We start from the raw sequence: 17,870 nt of genomic DNA on the forward strand, positions 1-17,870 counted from the left end.
AGCCAAGGGATGAAAGCAGACATTTTTTAAATCTATTCTGGTGATCTCAAACCAAAATGAGGATACAGAACTCATATTTTCATTCCTGGTGTCCTGCACACTTCCAACTATAATAAATTTGTGACACATCAGAATGCAGGTAAGAAACTGCACTGGATTTCCTGGTCCCAGTCACATGATCTGGGTCAGGGTTACAAAGAACAATACCCATGTCACATGACAGGGTATTCCACATATTCCAGGGGCCACTCACTTTTTAATGTGGCCACACCTCTGCAGCATTCATGGGATGAACTTGAGCTATAACATTTTCAGACTCTCAGTTTTCCTAAATGTTAAAGGACATGAAAGCTTAAAAACCAACAAAATTCTGAAAATTTGTCTGCAAGGTTCCAGAAGAAGAAAAACGTCCACAGCTGTTATTTAAACATGTAATTAGTGCTTTTAACTAAATGTGAGACAATCAGTAATAGAGCCATGAAGTTGTGACAATGTGAATGAGATCTATTTTTTTAAAAAAATGTTTTTTTTAAATGTTTCTTGGAAGCAGTAGAATATATACTGAAAGCCTTCATCACAGAGATCAGGGCTATAATATAATGAAGCACACAGGACAGGAGAAGACGTGGGATGGTGCATGGTGTTTCATGAAAAAAATGTAGAGAAGGTGATCAGAGGGACATCTGTCCTCTGGGGGAAGGGGAGTAGATCTACAAGCTCCTGAACCCTCTTTGCCTATAAGGTATCAAACATAAATATAAAACTAAATTATATTTACAAAAATTAAAGAAATACTACCTAAAAACTTCAGACCTGATCCTTAGCACTGTTCTCTCTTTTACGTCACGTGACATAAATGGGCAGACAGCTGACCTCAATCCACAGAACCTCCTTGCGGAGGGAAATGTCTGGGTGGTGTGATGATGGCATAGCCAGCTGCACACCACCTATTCCCTGGCACAGGCAGAATTATGGGGAAACCTGTGAAGGGCACAGCAGGAACATGCCATGTTCCAGTAGTATTGGGCCGGCAGGCTGCTCTAAATTGTGCAAGGACCAGACTGGATCCTGGTTGCCCCCTCATCTATTTGACTTTGTTTTTCCCCTTCCATATCATCCTCTCTCTCTCTCGTGTGTGTGTGTTTTACACACACACACACACACACACACACACACACACACACACACTCACTCTAATCCAACTATTCCACCAACATGCTGGTAAGGAAGAAAGAATGATATACTGTTATTGTATTTCTTTTGAAATACTTGGGAAATGCTAAGATAATATCGTGATGGAGTTCATAGAAGATATAACTAGATGGAGAGACAGAAAGAGAGAAAGCTTAAGGATGTCCACAGCTACAGAAATATTGAAACTTCCGCAAGTATTGTTTTTCTTTCATAAATATTTGTATTAATTTTGATATATAAATACACAAGGCTCTTAAACATACCCAGACAAGATATACATATTTAAATACAGGTAAATCTCATGCACACAGATGTAGATACCCATCAACAGTCTAATCCCCCAGACATGGGTGTAAATCAGGAGTAACTCCTCTGAAATCAATGGAACTACATTGGTGTAAAACTGACATGAGATCAGAATATGTCCCAGAAGTTTTCTTTATTTTTTTTTAAATTTTCATCTATTTCTTTCTAGAACTAATTCTCTATCACCACAGCATTTCCTAGAAAAAACACTGGCATTTTAAATGGAAAGCTTGAAGAATTTTACCATTAGGTATCAGGATTTTTCCTTCGTTCTCTGGACTTGTGGATGATTTTAGCATTCTCCTGGTATTACCTGCGGAAATACTTTGATAATATACTTTTGTGCTAGAAGAATGACAGCTCCCTGGAAATTCCTTTGCCAGAAACATTTAGACACACAAAAAATAAATATACAACAAAAAGGGAGGAAACATGATGTTCTAATTGATCTGAAGTTAGTGATCTCCCACCAGAGACTGCAAGTTTTGCAGGTGCCTAAAGTCAGATCTGGCACATCATATTGTAGACCTATCTTTGAAAGGAGTTGGGTGCTTTAATAGATCGAAAAAAATGTTATCAAGTAGCCCCAGGAAAAAAAATGTAAAATCTCCATTGAGTATTACACATTATGTATAAAATCTAGTTATAAAATAAAAGATGTATAAAAATACCCACTAGAGGCAACCTAAAGAATTCAGAGTTGCAAGGATGACAATTGCAGAATTTTAAAGAGATGTAAGAGGATGCTGGGAGGACAGAGCCCTTTTTGATGCTTGACTTTTTTTTTTTTTAAGAGGTATGGTACTGAAACTTGCAATAGGTCGGAAAGGTACGTTAGTGGATTGGGCACTGGACTGGGACTCAGGAGACCTGGCTTCAAACCACAACTTAGCTATGGAACTCATGTGTGAGCTACAGCAAGTTAATTATCTAACCTGTGACTCAGTTCCCTACTCTCAGGGGGTGTTGTGAGGTTACTAGTGTGTTGAGGCCCATGGAAGTTTCATCACTTCTTTGGCTACCATCCCCAAAAAGGCTGGACTAGTTAATGGAGGATTTGCAATTTGGTTCTGGGTTTTGAAAATAAAAATGTGAATTTAAGATTAACTTGATACAAATGGTCAGTCTGGAGTGGGAGAGCAAAATAATTGGGGAAAAAGAAGAAACCTCCAGGGATGTGGCAGAAGCAGCTGCTGCCCAGCAGTAGCAAACTCAGTTTAATCCCAGTGGTGTCTTTTTAAAATCAAATTAGTCTCCTGGCAGTTGGTAGCTTGATCCCATTTAGTCCACACAAATATCAAACTATTTTATTTCTAAATAGACAAGTGAAAACTATTATGCAAATCCTACTTATCCTAATGCACAGGCAAATTATCAAATTAGAGTGATAGGATTCGATGCTAATTCATCAATGTGATAGTTCAATTTAAAACATAAAAATACCAAGCTGACAATAGTTTTTGGTCTCCTAGTCAACCATACTCAACTATTGTATATTCCCTTCCTGCAGATAACCCCTCTGGAGTGAGATGATGTACTCTACTGCTGGAGCAAGGGCAAGTGGTAGCAGTGACCTCGCTCCAGCTGACTGAAAATCAGCTTTGTGAGCACTACATGTTTTATATCCTTTAAACCCTGCTCCCAATTAGCATACTGAGCAGAGCAGGTCTCTACTTGAGACTTCTGCCATGTCTGGGGATTCCTGATTGGGTCTGGGAGAGAAAAGCTGCACCATCATGATGCCCTTGCTCTCATTTCCTGATGCAATTAAATTAGCTTGATGGACCATAGTAAGGCTAATGCAATGTCACAAACTAGCTCTCATAAAGAACACCATATCCAGCAGTTGCCTCAGAAAGGTATACAACGGGTATTCATATGCATGAATATAGGGACGGCCCTGCTGAATTAACAGAATGTAAGATTATATTCTGTATTTCTAACAAGGAACTCCTTTCTGGATTCTAGCACCATAGGAAATGGCAAGTGCTATAATTTTACACTAGTGCTAAAATCCTAGCCCCATAAAACTGGGCTTCTGAAGCTTTAAGGCAAAGTCTGTTGGCATTTGAGCCTTCCACCTTCTTTCTCTCAGACTGCTGTTTCACCTTCAACAAAAAAAAGATCCATGGAAGATGCCTGATCATGATCAGATAAAGTACAGTAGAAGCAACACTTGGCTCGGATACAGCAATTCTTGTAGGACACAATTTTCTCTTGATCTCTGCCAGGTATACAGACATTTGTGGAGGAGAAAAAAAAATTACAAGCAACTTTGGAAGTAAGATGGTGGGCTCTTAAATTCTTTATTAAAGCAAGAATGATTTTTAAATAGAAATATGCTATATGTTTACACCCGTCTTCAGTATGGAAACCAGGTGGAAGTGATACTACTTTTTGTTTAGTTTGGATCTTAGCGCATGGGGACAGCAACTCAACAAGGGCTGAAAAAGTTCACAATTTCTATTACATATAAACCCACTGCTTTTCTGCCTTGACCTTAAAGGGAAGCTGCTAGGATAAAACTAATATGTTGTTAATAACAAAACTCCTTATTTATGACACAAATTATATGACAAATTATTAAAATAAAATAATTGTAAGAAAGTCTAATTTGGATGTATGGTCATCGTTCACTTTTGCATTTTACTTGGCTTGGACGATGAAACACTTTCTCACAGACTAGGACAATGTTAAGATGTTTGGGTTCACAACACTGCTAGAGAATGTTTATATGAAAATATTTTTATTCATTTTGCTACATTCTACCACTCTTAATCCCACTGAGTGGTACCTTATTCTGAGAGCAGTCTCATTTTATTCAATGGAGCTGCTTTTGCAGTAAATCTTTCTCAACAGGAGTAAGATAAGCAGAATCTGGACCATAAAATTTTATGAAACTTTTTATTGTTAATATTATTTATTAGTAGTATTGTGGTAGAACTTTGGACTCCCAGTCATGGACTAGGACCCCACTGTTTGTTGTGTCATAAATGTTGGTCTTATACTTTCTTGACAGAGTTCCTTTTAATTGAAAAGAGGCCATAAAAACATGGAATTCATATTTGCAGAAGAAGAAACATGCCAACACACACACAATCAAGGCTTCTTAACATAATTCTGTGAAACAGAATGGTCATCCACCAATCAACTTTACTGACTATGCTACACAGGGAAAATGATGATGTTAATATTGGTATCTTTAAAATATATTCAAGTATTTTGCTAAGCTTATTATGAAAATTTCCAAAAAGGTAGAATATTTAAAATATATATATATATATATATATATATATATATATATATATATATATATATATATACACTCTGTGACCCAAATTTAAATGGTAATTGTTTTGAAAGCACCCTGAACACATAAAATATTTGTCCCTATGGTGAATGAAGTTTGGAATACTACCTTTCTTTGTGTTAAATGCTCATTCAATCCCAGAAGCTACTCAATAACAGAAAGAGTTACCAAACACAACGTGATTCCTCCCTAGTCAAGCACAGTTGCGGTAAAGCTTTCTTTACTGCAAAGAGAGTAGAGAAAATGTATGTGATGTTGCTTATGCAAATTCATGACTAATACATCAATATTTTGAGACAAAACATCAAAAGATGGTGCAGTGTAAAAGAGAGATCACTCTTGTGTCATGTCTTCTACAAAATAAGCAATAAAGGTGTGTTCCTAACATTTGCTTACAATTCTACCTTGAGCCTATAAAAATGAGAACTTGTAGATAAGGAGCTGTACTTGTACTCCACTGAAAATGAAGAGCTGCTGAAGCAATGGCAGTGAAAGGGGAAAATGGTTTATAAGTGTAATAATCTCTAGCATTGTACAAGATCTGGATTGCATATTTGATTAAATATCCAAACTAGAAGATCTAACAACATAAAATCATGTCCTGCCACTTTCCCAAAATCTCATTCCCTATCCCTTAAAAAGAGTTTTGAATTGTGTTTTAGAGTGATTTTTTTCATTAAAAAGCTGACATCTTTGGCAGAACTTTAATGGTCAGGAGGTAGCTCGAATAGGAAGAGTTTTCTTTCCCCAGCAGTCTGGTTTCTCTTTTTTCTTCTATGCTTTACTTGGATCAGTGGGTAAAGGAAGGAATTCTAATGATAAGGAACACACTTTCAGTCCCAGGGTGAAAGAACATAACAGGGAAATTAATTGGGATTCTGTTTTTAGCTGAAATATATCACTGTATATTCATCAGCATTGGGCATGACAGCACATAGGGAAAATCACTCATGTAGATGTGGTTTGTATAATAAAATATCAATCCGTGTCTGCAAAATAAAGTATTTCCTTGAAGGTTCATCTGTCAAACTTCTTTGGCACCCAGAGGTGAAGGGAGAGAATGTAACAGCACTGCAATAGCACCGCTTCATGTGGAAAGATAATAAAATTATGGCACATTGAATGGTGACAGACAGTTAGGATTCTTTTTAGCACTTCACTGAAGTGTACTTGGAGAATCTTAGTTATTTCCATTTTTCTTCTCTCTGGTTTTCCATCTATTATTTGAATAAATATCTATATTTTTGAATATTTTACTTATATATGTTCATTCCTTCCTCATCGTAATTCCATCTAGTTACTAAGTGACAAGGCATGCTGTTGCTATGCTTCCTTTCTGTTAACTTGATGCTGTCATTCGCCGCATGCTGCAGAAAGCCCCAAGTAACCACCAGAGAAAATATTAGCTTTATTTCAAGCACCAGATTTTCCCCACTTTTTTATTACCATGTGACCCTTATTAATATAACCAATTTGTGGTCCCCTAGGAATTTTATTGTTGCTATTATGCTGTAAGCCATGGCTTCTCAGAGTTTCATGGTGACAAAGGGAATGGAATGCAGAACCACCTGTTCTAAAAATAGTCCCCTGTCACTTGAGCTAAGTGAGACTCTTCGTTGTTAGCTGTATAGGGAGTATGAACCACAGTATAGCAGTTCTGACTCCATCCAGAAGAGGACAGTAGTACATGTGTACACACAGCTCAAGACCAGTTCATGATAATATCTTAGAATTCAAGTATTTGGATGATTTAATCATAATCCTTAGCTAACTGATGCCATCTCAGCTTATACTCACATGCAGAGCTCAGATGAGACCATTATGATAATTTAATCATAATCTGACCTTCGACATACACAGGCCATAGAATTTCACACAGTAATTCCTGATCAAACCCATCTGGGCATTAGTATGCAACATTTACATCAATAATACACTAACTTGCATACAGTATAAGAAATTACAAAATATGGCTGTATATTCATTAACGTTTATTCTGAAACAATCACTGATTTCATTTAACTGTACAGATACACTCATACCTCTCTCATATATATTAATCACACTCCATATTAATGACAGCAACATTTTTAAAGAAAAGAAACATACTGAGTTATAGAACTGCAGTTAGAAAGAGCCCAGATCCAGCAAATATGCACATTTGCTTGTACTCCTGCTGCAATTTAAACATAGATGATATTTTTTAAAGGTGCTTTAAGGGGTTAGACCTGTCAGACAAGATTTTGGTTCAAGCCAATTTTTTCTAGTTGCTTATAAACCCCTTAAAATGGGTGTTCCTAATCCTATTATGAGCACAGACAAGACAGATATGGTTCTAAGTGAACACCTCTGTGACAACAACATTAATTACAGCTAATGGACGCATGTTGAGGCAAGCTTCATCTCCCTCATCCTATGTTGTATTCCCAAGTTTCACACACTGCAAGTTATGCATCTCAGACCAACAGTTAGTTGATAAAAACTTCAAATCTTGCTTTCCTAAGCTCCCTCTCCTGTATTTTTTTTAAGCTCTGATAGCAGTTGGTATCAGTAGTCTGATAACTACATCTCCTTCTTTGTGCCCCTCATCCTCTTCCCATGTCATGAGCCACTGTAAGAGTTCTTTCATGATCTAATTGCTCTAGCTTAGCATGGATAGCAATTAATTTTAACAGGAAAAATAGTGAGCCAAAATTCACTGGTGCAGACATAGAGAATTTCCAGTGAGGAAACAAAATATTCTCCTTGCTTCCTTTGAAGTCCAATTCCTGGCATGTTTAATTTAAAATGAATATCCCTCCTGCTGCGTGGATAGTCAGTTTGAAATTTGAAATGAAGTGATGTCAAGCTGCTCTGTGGTAATAAGTGGTAAATTTGCCTCAGCTTCCCTTCAAGAGGTATTTATTTTTGGTCTGGGAACTGTGCAGTTATTTTAAATAGGGCTGTTAGACTAGTGAACCATTAGTAACAGTAAAGATTTTGTTTTTTCTATAGACATGACAGATAGACAGAAACTAATATTGTACCTTTAATTGTGAAGCTATGACAGATTCCTTTCAATTGTTTCTCAGGCTAAAGTATGTTTCCCTGTATGGGGTTATTTACTCTCAGATGTACCCTGTGCTTTATTTACTCATCTTTGGGGGAGATGCTGTACACAGCAGGCATTGCTCCAGATAAGGGTACTAATTATTGGCCAAGGTAAAGCAGTCATTTTACAGGGTTTTTAGCAAAGGAGGAGAAGGGTAATGAGCTATTTCTCAGCTGGGATCTTTTGTTACATTTCTTTGTCCACGTGTTTGTGACACGGTTCACATTCATCTATCAGGCCTTTTACACTTTGCTTATCCTGGCAGTATCTGAGCACCTAAAATGGATGATTAAAAACAGAAGTAAAGAATGATAGATGCAGGTGTGATAGAGACAGCTCAAAATAATCTTAAAAAAAAAAAGTCATCAGCCTTTAGATAGAAGCATTTGCATGTGATATACTTTAAAAAAAACCCGCCAGTGAATGTTATTCCACATGATAAAATGTGACAGTTCAAAATGCCATCATGTTCGTCATCAGCCTTAATGTTTATACTGGTTTAAAATATATGTATATTAGATCAATGAAAGTAAAAATTTCAGTGTTGAGATTCTATTTGTAGTTTAAAATAATTCTGTTTGAGTAACAGAAAATAAGTGATTTATAGTGCATCACGGATAAATTTCCAAGTATCTGGATAATCTTGGAGTTACCAATTTTCAGAAAGGTTGACTATTCCCGCATCTTTGATAGAGCCACCAGCTAGGACCATTGTCCCAACCAGCAAAGGGTATTCATAGGCAAAACAGGAAAACACTCCCACTCCAGCTGGTACTAGATTGAGGGTAAAGTCTCCATAACCACAGTGCAGTAGCTTAGGAAACCCATTGAAGTCACTAGCAACTGGTGTGATTGTGTGTGGAGCGGGGCTGATTGATCACAGTTTGGCTAGAACCTGAGCTTAGCTACTATTTGATGTGGCAGGACTAATAACCCTACTATGCACCATATTCTGCCACCCTTACCCACACTGAGTAGCACCTTACTTCTTGAGGAGGACCACTGAAATGAATTGAACTATTCAAGGAAACAGGTACTAAACATGTGAAGGGATGGCAGAATCTAATAAAAAGTGCTGTTTGTCTAAAGAGGATATAGTGCCTATAATAACAAGAAACCAAGACAGCAGTATGTTACAGTAGTTGTGCTAAGACTTTCATAGTAATAGCTACATTGGCTTCTTACATTACAGGATATATATTGTAGACAGAATGTATTGGAGGAAGGGATGGGGGCTGACTCCTGGATCTTGCCATATCCTTTATGGCAAGGTGTATCACACCAGGTATATCACAGTTACTACTCACAAAGAGCATACAGCCCCTTTGTGCTGGCCCTATGGCACAAAGGGGTCACAAAGCTGCCCTAACTGGACAGATATGCATGGCCCTGGTGTGCACAAATTCCTATTTGATATAGAGCAGGTAGGACCTACCAGCAACATAGGGATTACATTGGGAGTGGGCCATGAAGGGGAAAGTATTGTATGAGAGAACTACTGTGCTCCAATGATCTCTAGCTGGCATAAAAGTCACCTGAAGGCCATTAACTGACCTATATCAGTTCAAGTGCAAGGCTGGCATATAACCACATTTCCTCTCCTTCCCTGATAGCTTGTACACACACAAGGATTGAGCCCTAGATGCTTTGGATTAACAGGTGGTGAATGTGCTGTACCCAAAAAAAACATTAAATAGCAACCAGATTCCTTAGCAGATGTCTTCTTTTTGTTTTACCATTAACTTTTCCATTAGTACTATAGCAAAAACCAGGGAAATAACCCGACAGTTGTTAAACCTGGGGGAGGAAGTATGGGTCCTTTCTTCTAAATATTTAGCAGCTACTAGGTGGTGCGAAATTAAAGTGCAGTTCTACTCTGAAAACTGACTGCAGAAATGACACCTTCTCACATAACAGCTCTGCTCCCTCTGTGTATTCAGTCACGGTTACTGACTTTAATGACTAAAATACATTTTTACTGCTTTTACTTGTTAGCCCTGAGGAACCAACACAGCCCAGAGAGCTGGATTCTATGCCTTCTTACACACCGACAGAATTGTTTACTAACTTCCAAAGTTGAAGACAATGAATTTCACGTGTGCCACTGAAGGCATGATTTGCACAAGAACCTCAAGTAACTGGGTGATAAAACAAGAAAATGAAAAGCCCAGCTTAACGTTTAGATCCCAGGTAATCAATGAGACACAAGAAACGTGAAACCTTACAATGTCATTTTTCCAAACAGAGTACAACACATTTTAATGCTTTTATGAAGTTTAAAGATGGTTTATTACACTGATAACCCCAAAACTAGTACCAGTGATTTGTATGGCAAAGCATACTCTGTAATGTCCAAAACCGATTCTCAAATCATCCTCCACAAAGATTCTTGGACATGTGGACACATGGTCACTATATATGAAAAAAGTCCACAGTTCAATCGCACTGCCATAGAATCTTTCTATCTGCATGAGTGGTCAGGATATATTATCCCAAATATGCCATTTCCAGGACCACATATAGTGGCATTGGTTCAGCGATGATGCAGAGGGAAGAGTGACACCTACTGAATCACTAACATCACTTTCCACAGTACCCAAGTTTTCTTTGGAGGTTTTTCATTCAAGTACAGACTAGACCAGCTCCTGGTTAGCTTATGACATTTGACACAACAGCTGAAGGTGGGATGGCTGAAGGTGGGATGGGGTACTGAGTTTAGAGGGAGAATGAGAGAAGCTTGACTGCTTAACTAATAGGCATTGGGCAAACGAGAGAAATTCTAGGAAAGTGAGATATAACACTGTCACTATTGAGTGACTGGTTTGTTCAGTACAGTATAAACACCAAAGAGATTAAAGATAATCACTTTCGATTGTGCAAAGAAGCACTGATGTGATGACAGAAACAATGAGACATATACAGCATAGTATGGTTAATTACAAAGGCTGCAACTTTATTTTAAACTATTAAACAACTGGATTAACAACCCCAAACTACCTAGCAGGGTTGTTCCTGTGTGGACCTCAACTGGCACTAATGGCCACAGGTATCATAAACTTGAGAATGGTTATGAAGGCCATGTCCTCTTGGAACCTCAGGTCAGCACTGGGCCCCTAACTTGAAGTCAGGTTCCCTACCCACTCCCTTCCTCTACACAGGAGAGATGAGATAAGCGGAAGATATAAAATGCATGAGACAGACACACCTCCAGTCACTCTGCACTGCTGTTGTGCCCAGGTTCAAAGCCCAGGCAGCCCACCAAGTTACAGGGACCATTTTTAACCCACCAATCATACTGGAACCTTGCAACGTTGTAATATAATTAATGCCAATCAACATGGGTTTATGGAAAATAAATCCTGTCAAACTAATTTGATATCTTTTTTTGATTAGATTACAAGTTTGGTTGATAAAGGTGTTGATGTAATATACTTAGACTTCTCTAAGGCGTTCAACTTGGTACCGCCTGACATTTTGATTAAAAAAACCTAAAAAGATGCAAAATTAACATAGCACACATTAAATGCATTAAAAGCTGGGTAATGATAGGACTCTAAATTTAATTGTAAACAGAAAATCATCATCAAATGGGTGTGTTTCTAGTAAGGACCTACAGGGATTGGTTCTTGGCCCTACGCTATTTAACATTTATCAATGACCTGGAAGAAAACATAAAATCATCACCGATAAAGTTTGCAGATAATACAAAAATTGGGGGAGTGGTAAATAATGAATAGGACAGGTGACTGTTACAGAGCCATCTGGATTGCTTGGTAAGCTGAGCACAAAATAACAATATGCGTTTTAATGTGGCCAAATATGAGTTTATACATCTAGGAACAAAGAATGTAGGCCATAATTACAATAAGGGAGAGACTATCCTGGGAATCAGTGACTCTGGAAAACAGTTGAGGATTGTGGTGGATTATCACCTGAACATGAGCTCCCAGTGCAATGCTCTGGCCAAAAATGGATCTTTGGGTATATAACAGAAGAATATCAAGTAAGAGTAGGGAGGTTATATTACCTCTGTATTTGGTACTGGTGTGACCGCTGCTGGAATATTGTGTTCAGTTCTGGCATCTAGAATACAAGAAGGATGTTGATAAATTGGAGAAGGTTCAGAGGAGAGCCATGAAAATGATTAAAGGATTAAAAAACATGCCTTATAGTGACTGAGCTACTTGAGTCAATCTATTTAGCTTAATAAAGAGAAGGTTAAAAGGTGACTTGATAACAGTCAGTACCTACATGGGGAACAAACATTTAATAATGGGGTTTTCAATCTAGTGGAGAAAGGTATGACATGATCCAATAGCTGGAAGTTGAAGCTAGACAAATTCAAACTGGAAATAAGGTTTAAATTTTTAATAGTGAGAATAATTACCCACTGAAATAACTTATTAAGGGTCATGGTGGATTCTCAATCACTAACAATTTTTAAATCAAGATGGGATGTTTTTCTAAAAGATCTGCTCTAGGAATTGTTTTGGGGAAGCTGTATGGTCTGTGTTATACAGGAAGCCAGATTAGATTATCACAATTGTCCCTACTGACCTTGAAATCTATGACTCTACGAAAGTTGTGATGATTGTAATTTAAAACACCCAAAACTAGAACTCTAGGATGCCAGATGGATGGTGGAAACAATTTTGCCATATGGAAAGAATCCTTCAAGACTGCAAAACTGGTAATGAGCCTCGCCCCGGCATCACCAAAGATCCAGCATATTAGATTAAGGATGGGAAGGATCAGCTGAAACAGGAAGCCCAATAGGGCTACTTGCCTAGGCAGCATACAGTAGCAACCTCTCTCATCCCCAGCTTCTCCAGGCAGGAGCCAATCACCAGTACCATTACCACCCCCCACTGCCCAAAGGCATCTGTGGTGGGAGAGACAGGCTCCAGTGCCTGGCTGCAGCATGTGACATCCTTCCTCCCCCCACAAACATGCCTGTATTGCAACATAAGGAAGGGGAAGAGGGGAGGCAATAGAAAGAAGCAGCCCCCCAGCAATTTGGGTGTGGGGAGAAGCATGTGGAGCACTGCCCTAACTGCTCCTGGTTGATATCTTATTCCTCCCCCCCTACTCCCCAATGGTGTCTCCACTATTCCTGGCTCCACTTGCTAGTGAGATGAGCATTTTTTCCCTTGGTAGGATCTTTTGTTTCCCAGAGTACTTAGATACTAGGCTGATGGAGATGCGGAGTGGAGGGTGGGGGGTCATGTGTACAGATATTGCTCAAGAACCCACATCATGCCACCCTCTTTAAGCATGAAATAAGCCAACACCCTTCAAAGCCGGCCATTGCTGCTCCTTAAACAGGTGAAATGAACCACAGTTCAGCAATGTTAAATTACCTCCTTTCTCCAGAGCCTACATGACCTGTCAACAGATTCCAGGACCAGTGGAAAAAAGGAGAAAGGGACTGAGAAGTAAACCTATGTTTCACATGTTTGATGCAGAGCAAGACCAGTAACAAACTGTGCAAGGCAGAAAAGCAATTACTGCATATGTTTCAGAATAAATGAGATGCCATTGTGAATTATGAAACTCATGAAGGCTAGTGACTTTAAATCAGAGTTGTTCTTCCTCTTCAAGCCACAATTCATTCAATTACAAGCATTTAAAATTAAAATTCCACAAGAACTCAGTTATTTACTGTGAAAGGAGACTATCACAAAAATGAAATTTCACAGATGTTGATAAAAATCATCATCATCATCATTTTCCACAAGGAAAACATGGCTTAGATCCTTAAGACCAGTCCCTGTGTACACAGCTTTAAGCCACTCAACTGTAAGAAGTAGATTTTAATGGAGATTTGGGCCAGATTCTCAGCCAGAGTAAATCAAATTCAGTGGAATGATACTAAGGATCTGTCCCTTTCATTTTAGGGATTTTTTTCCCAATTGTTTATTGCCAAAAGGAGGCAAAAGGAATCTGGGTTCATATCCACTTCTGGGACTAACTTTTCCAAAAATGTCCAAATTTTCCAGAGACTATCACTATTACTTTATTGCTTAAGCAAGTTATACCTCTTTGGACAGGATTCCTAATTCCAATTTATACCTTCTTTTCACATATCCTTAATAGAGTCATAACTAGAGAGCTTTACATCCTGTGCATCTTGCCTTATGGAAAACTATAAATGAAAATGGCACAAAGACTAGGCCTCATGTCTCAACCCAGGGGAAAAATATGAACCTGCCTACATTTCAAAAAAATCATTATTAAGTCTGGAATAGCAAGAAAATATCTTTGAATATCTGATATGTACTGACTTACAAGAGTCGATCTATTCTCTTTGCCTACTTCCTAAACAGGTAAATTATATAAAGAAAGCATCCAGATCAAAATCCCAAAGGGAAATCTTATCTTGTTTAAGACATAATGAATTCAGTCTTCAGAGACCATGAAGTCTAGGGGTTTTTAAGCTCTGTGATGTTGGCTGAATAATTATCTAAAAAAATGTGTATGTAGGTGAACTCCCTGTGATTTAGTTTCTTTCCTGTTATGAAATATAAGGTTGCTAACCTCTTGAGCAAGATATAGTGAAGCCAGGGAACATCAGGTTTGTATAAACATGGTTTCCCACTTGTATCCTTCCTTTAAGTATTATTGATATTTGATAAAACAACTCAGAAATTGTATAACACAGCTTTCTCTCCCAGTTGTATTTACAGACTAGTGGAGTGAAGTGTTAAAAAAAATAAAATGAAACACTTTGCCAATACATTATGTGCTAAATACACCATCTACCAAAAACCTTATGCTGAAGCAAACTGACATACTTATTTTAAAGTAAAGGTAGGCAGAAATTATTTGGGTCAAATTAAACAAGGGGATTTTTAAGAAGCAGATCAACTACATTTACTTTAATTTTGTAAACTTAATTTAAATTAGAGCATTAGTTAAGTTGTAAAGTAATTATGTTCTTAATTTGATTACTCAATGTTTTAAAAAATTTAAAATGTTTTAAATTTAGGAAATAAAATCTGGCAATGTGGTCCAGTGGGTAGGGTTCTGGATTAATAATTGTCCATTAACTTGCTGTGCAACCATGGGCAAAGCCTATAATCTCACTGTCTACCTCACTTTCTTCATCTGTAAAATGGAGTTCATTGTGCTTACCATCCACTTTCATAAAGTGCTTTGAGATATACTGATAAAGAGATCTGTAAAAGTGATTGTTATTGTTAGATGAACATTGAAATGCCAGTCATTGATTTCAAAAATAGCAGGTGGGACGGTCTCCTTGATTTCGGGACAAGGTTAAAATTACCAAACAAGACACTTGGATTTGAACCATCAGAAATGATCTCCCATGGCCAAAGAAGCAATAGACAGAAGCGCTACAAAGGTGGTATTCTCAGATCCAATGGAAAAGATGAGCCTCAAGTTGCTCATGTGGCCAATCAGGAGTGGCATTAATAGTCTAAGCATATAGGTCTGATCCAATGCCAATTGAAGCCTATGGAATGACTCCCACTGACTCCAGTGGGCATTGGATTGGGCCTTGTAAGAGGATGCAATAAGGCCTAGTGAAATTGCAGATATAGTTCCCTCTAGGCTCTCTGTCAAAAAGTTCCAGATTTGACAACCTAGATTATTCTTTCTCCTTGACTTGAAAGCATTCCTAGTCTAAGACTATGAGGATTCATGACAAACACATCTGTATGAAGTTGGGGAAATCAGTGCTGTAGGAGGAGGAGGGTATGTGAACAAATATAGAGACTCGACAAAAAGCAACTAGGAACATTTGCAGGATCCCACAAACACCTGCTACATTTTTATGTACTGCATGTATTTTAGATGAGAATGGTAAGATAAGCATTTTGATAAGATGTTAGGAAAGTATCTTAACAGTATATGTGATCTGACAACAGACTGCCTACTATGGTAATTGAGGCTGTATCATTACAGGTGTTCAAAAACGGGTCTGATAGACATCTAGAGGGATCTGGGTGGGTGGTGGAAAATTGTGTGTGATGCAACCAGTGGAACTGAATAATATGAGCTTTCCTTCCTACCCCTTTCATTTGTGAATTGTGATGGCTCTTTAGTTACCTTAAATTATAGTCTTGATATCTCCCTTCCCTGTATTCTGCCTTTCCCCTTTCTCTCGCTTTCCACGGCTCCACATTCTCCCAATGCATTTTTTCTCTTTTTTATTCCACTCTACATTCCAGATGGCAGCAAAATAAAACTGACCAGAACTGTGATCTCTGACGCTGCTGTAAACATTGCTTAATAGTTTACTGTTCTAATTCAGCTTCACTTCGTTGCCAGCAAATCACCAAAAGGACAAATGTAACAAACTAAAATTGCAAACATCAAGGCACTGTCTGCCAGAACTTCACAGGTCAGGATTCTAGTCGACTTCACTGCTGCTCATCCAAAATAAAAATGGGAGGCGCTGATACAAAATTATTGTGTCACATTTGTTCATTTTCTTGTCTGGTGCTGCTTGTTGTGTACTCAGATGAGACCTATCTATAATTTTAGAAAGAACTGAAGTTTCCTATCATTCTCCCTGCAGAAGAGAGAAAACAGCACAGACTTCAGCATGCTTAATATGCTAGATCTGTACCCAGGATCCAAGGAAGACTTTAAACATGTTTTGTTTATTGTAAATCAAGAAGTTTGACAAAATTCTGACTGAGCCCCAGTTCAGGAAGTATTTAAGCATATGCCTAATTTTAAATGTATGAGTAATCCCACTCAAGTCAGTTGAGCTATTCACATGCATATATATTTAGGCATTTGTTTTAACTACATTGCTGAAAGTGTCCCAAAAAGCTTATTGATTTTCTAAAACTTCTTCTTAAGACTGCTTACTCTATACAACAGTTATACTAAAGAATAATTAACAACCCCCCTCCCCAGTACTTACCTGATGCAGAAGCACAATTTAAAAGTACAGGAAGAAACAAAGATAGAACAAAAGGAGAAAGATAAATGCTACCAAGACCTAGATTCTGATAGCCTCACATTGAATGACACCTTATATCGCGAGTAGCCCAACTGACTTCACTTGTGAAATAAGGTACTATTTTGATGGGGGTAGGAATATCAGAATTTGGCCCTTAATGAGCAAACAAACAAAAAAACAAACAAAGCACTAAGCAGACAAAGAACATTTGGTGCAACCTGTGCTCCAGAGTCCACTTGCAAGTTATTTAGAAGGGACCCATAGAAAAATAGTTTGGCTAAGCTGCTGGGTTTCTCGTAACCTTGTCAACCTGGGAACGCAATCCCTGTATTCAACCTTATGCAACCTTTGTGCATGGTACACTAAGAGAAGCAACTCAGTACAGCAAAAATAACAGCCAAATAAATAAACATGCTTAATGGTTTTGTGTATGGGGGAAAACATTTCACCTATGTCTATTTTGCAGTGGTGCATTTTTGACTCCTCATATTCATGACTGAACGATGGACACAGAACAGTTCAGCAGGCAATATATCATTCTCTTCTATCCCTGTTGGATATTTTGCAGTAAATATGTGCGCATCATCTACTGCAGCCCCAGATACCAAGAATCCCAGTCACAAAGAAAGCCAACGCTAGAAAGAGAAAAGAATTTAGGGTTCAATAATAGCATTTTATATAGGGATTTACAACTCCCCAGAGTAGAGAGTAAAATTTGTGTTTCCTCGGATATTCTGTGCTTATAAATTTCTTTGGATCTTACTATTAGCCTCATCTGTGACCCTGTGCAACTAATTGATACACTGGTGAAAAATCAAGAGTAACTACACTGAAGTCAATGTAAAAGCATTCTGAGATCAGAATTAGGTCCTCGGTTTTCAATCAATCAGTTGTATAGTATTATATGGTGCTGATGGCTGTGTGAAGAGGACCGCTGTCTTCAAGAACCACAATAAATTCAATTGTGAAGGGGAGAGATAGGCCCTGAGGCCCCCTGCTGGAGGCCTTGTGGCTCTGCTGCAACCCACCCCAGA

At 38.1% G+C, this 17,870-nt stretch overlaps 1 long non-coding RNA gene across 1 annotated transcript in view; it reads right to left on the reverse strand.

Moving 5' to 3' along the window:
• Positions 1-16,885, reverse strand: part of LOC128839085 (uncharacterized) — a 36,839-nt gene extending 19,954 nt beyond the window's left edge. Inside the window, exons 1-2 of the long non-coding RNA XR_008445372.1 lie at positions 16,798-16,885; positions 11,929-11,984 (exon numbers count right to left, since the gene is read on the reverse strand). This is a non-coding gene — a long non-coding RNA (uncharacterized LOC128839085). The remainder of the gene's footprint in view (positions 1-11,928; positions 11,985-16,797) is intronic.
• Positions 16,886-17,870: the final 985 nt, after the last annotated feature.

The sequence above is a fragment of the Malaclemys terrapin genome, chromosome 6 (genome assembly GCF_027887155.1).
Source record: "Malaclemys terrapin pileata isolate rMalTer1 chromosome 6, rMalTer1.hap1, whole genome shotgun sequence".
NCBI lineage: Eukaryota > Metazoa > Chordata > Testudines > Emydidae > Malaclemys > Malaclemys terrapin.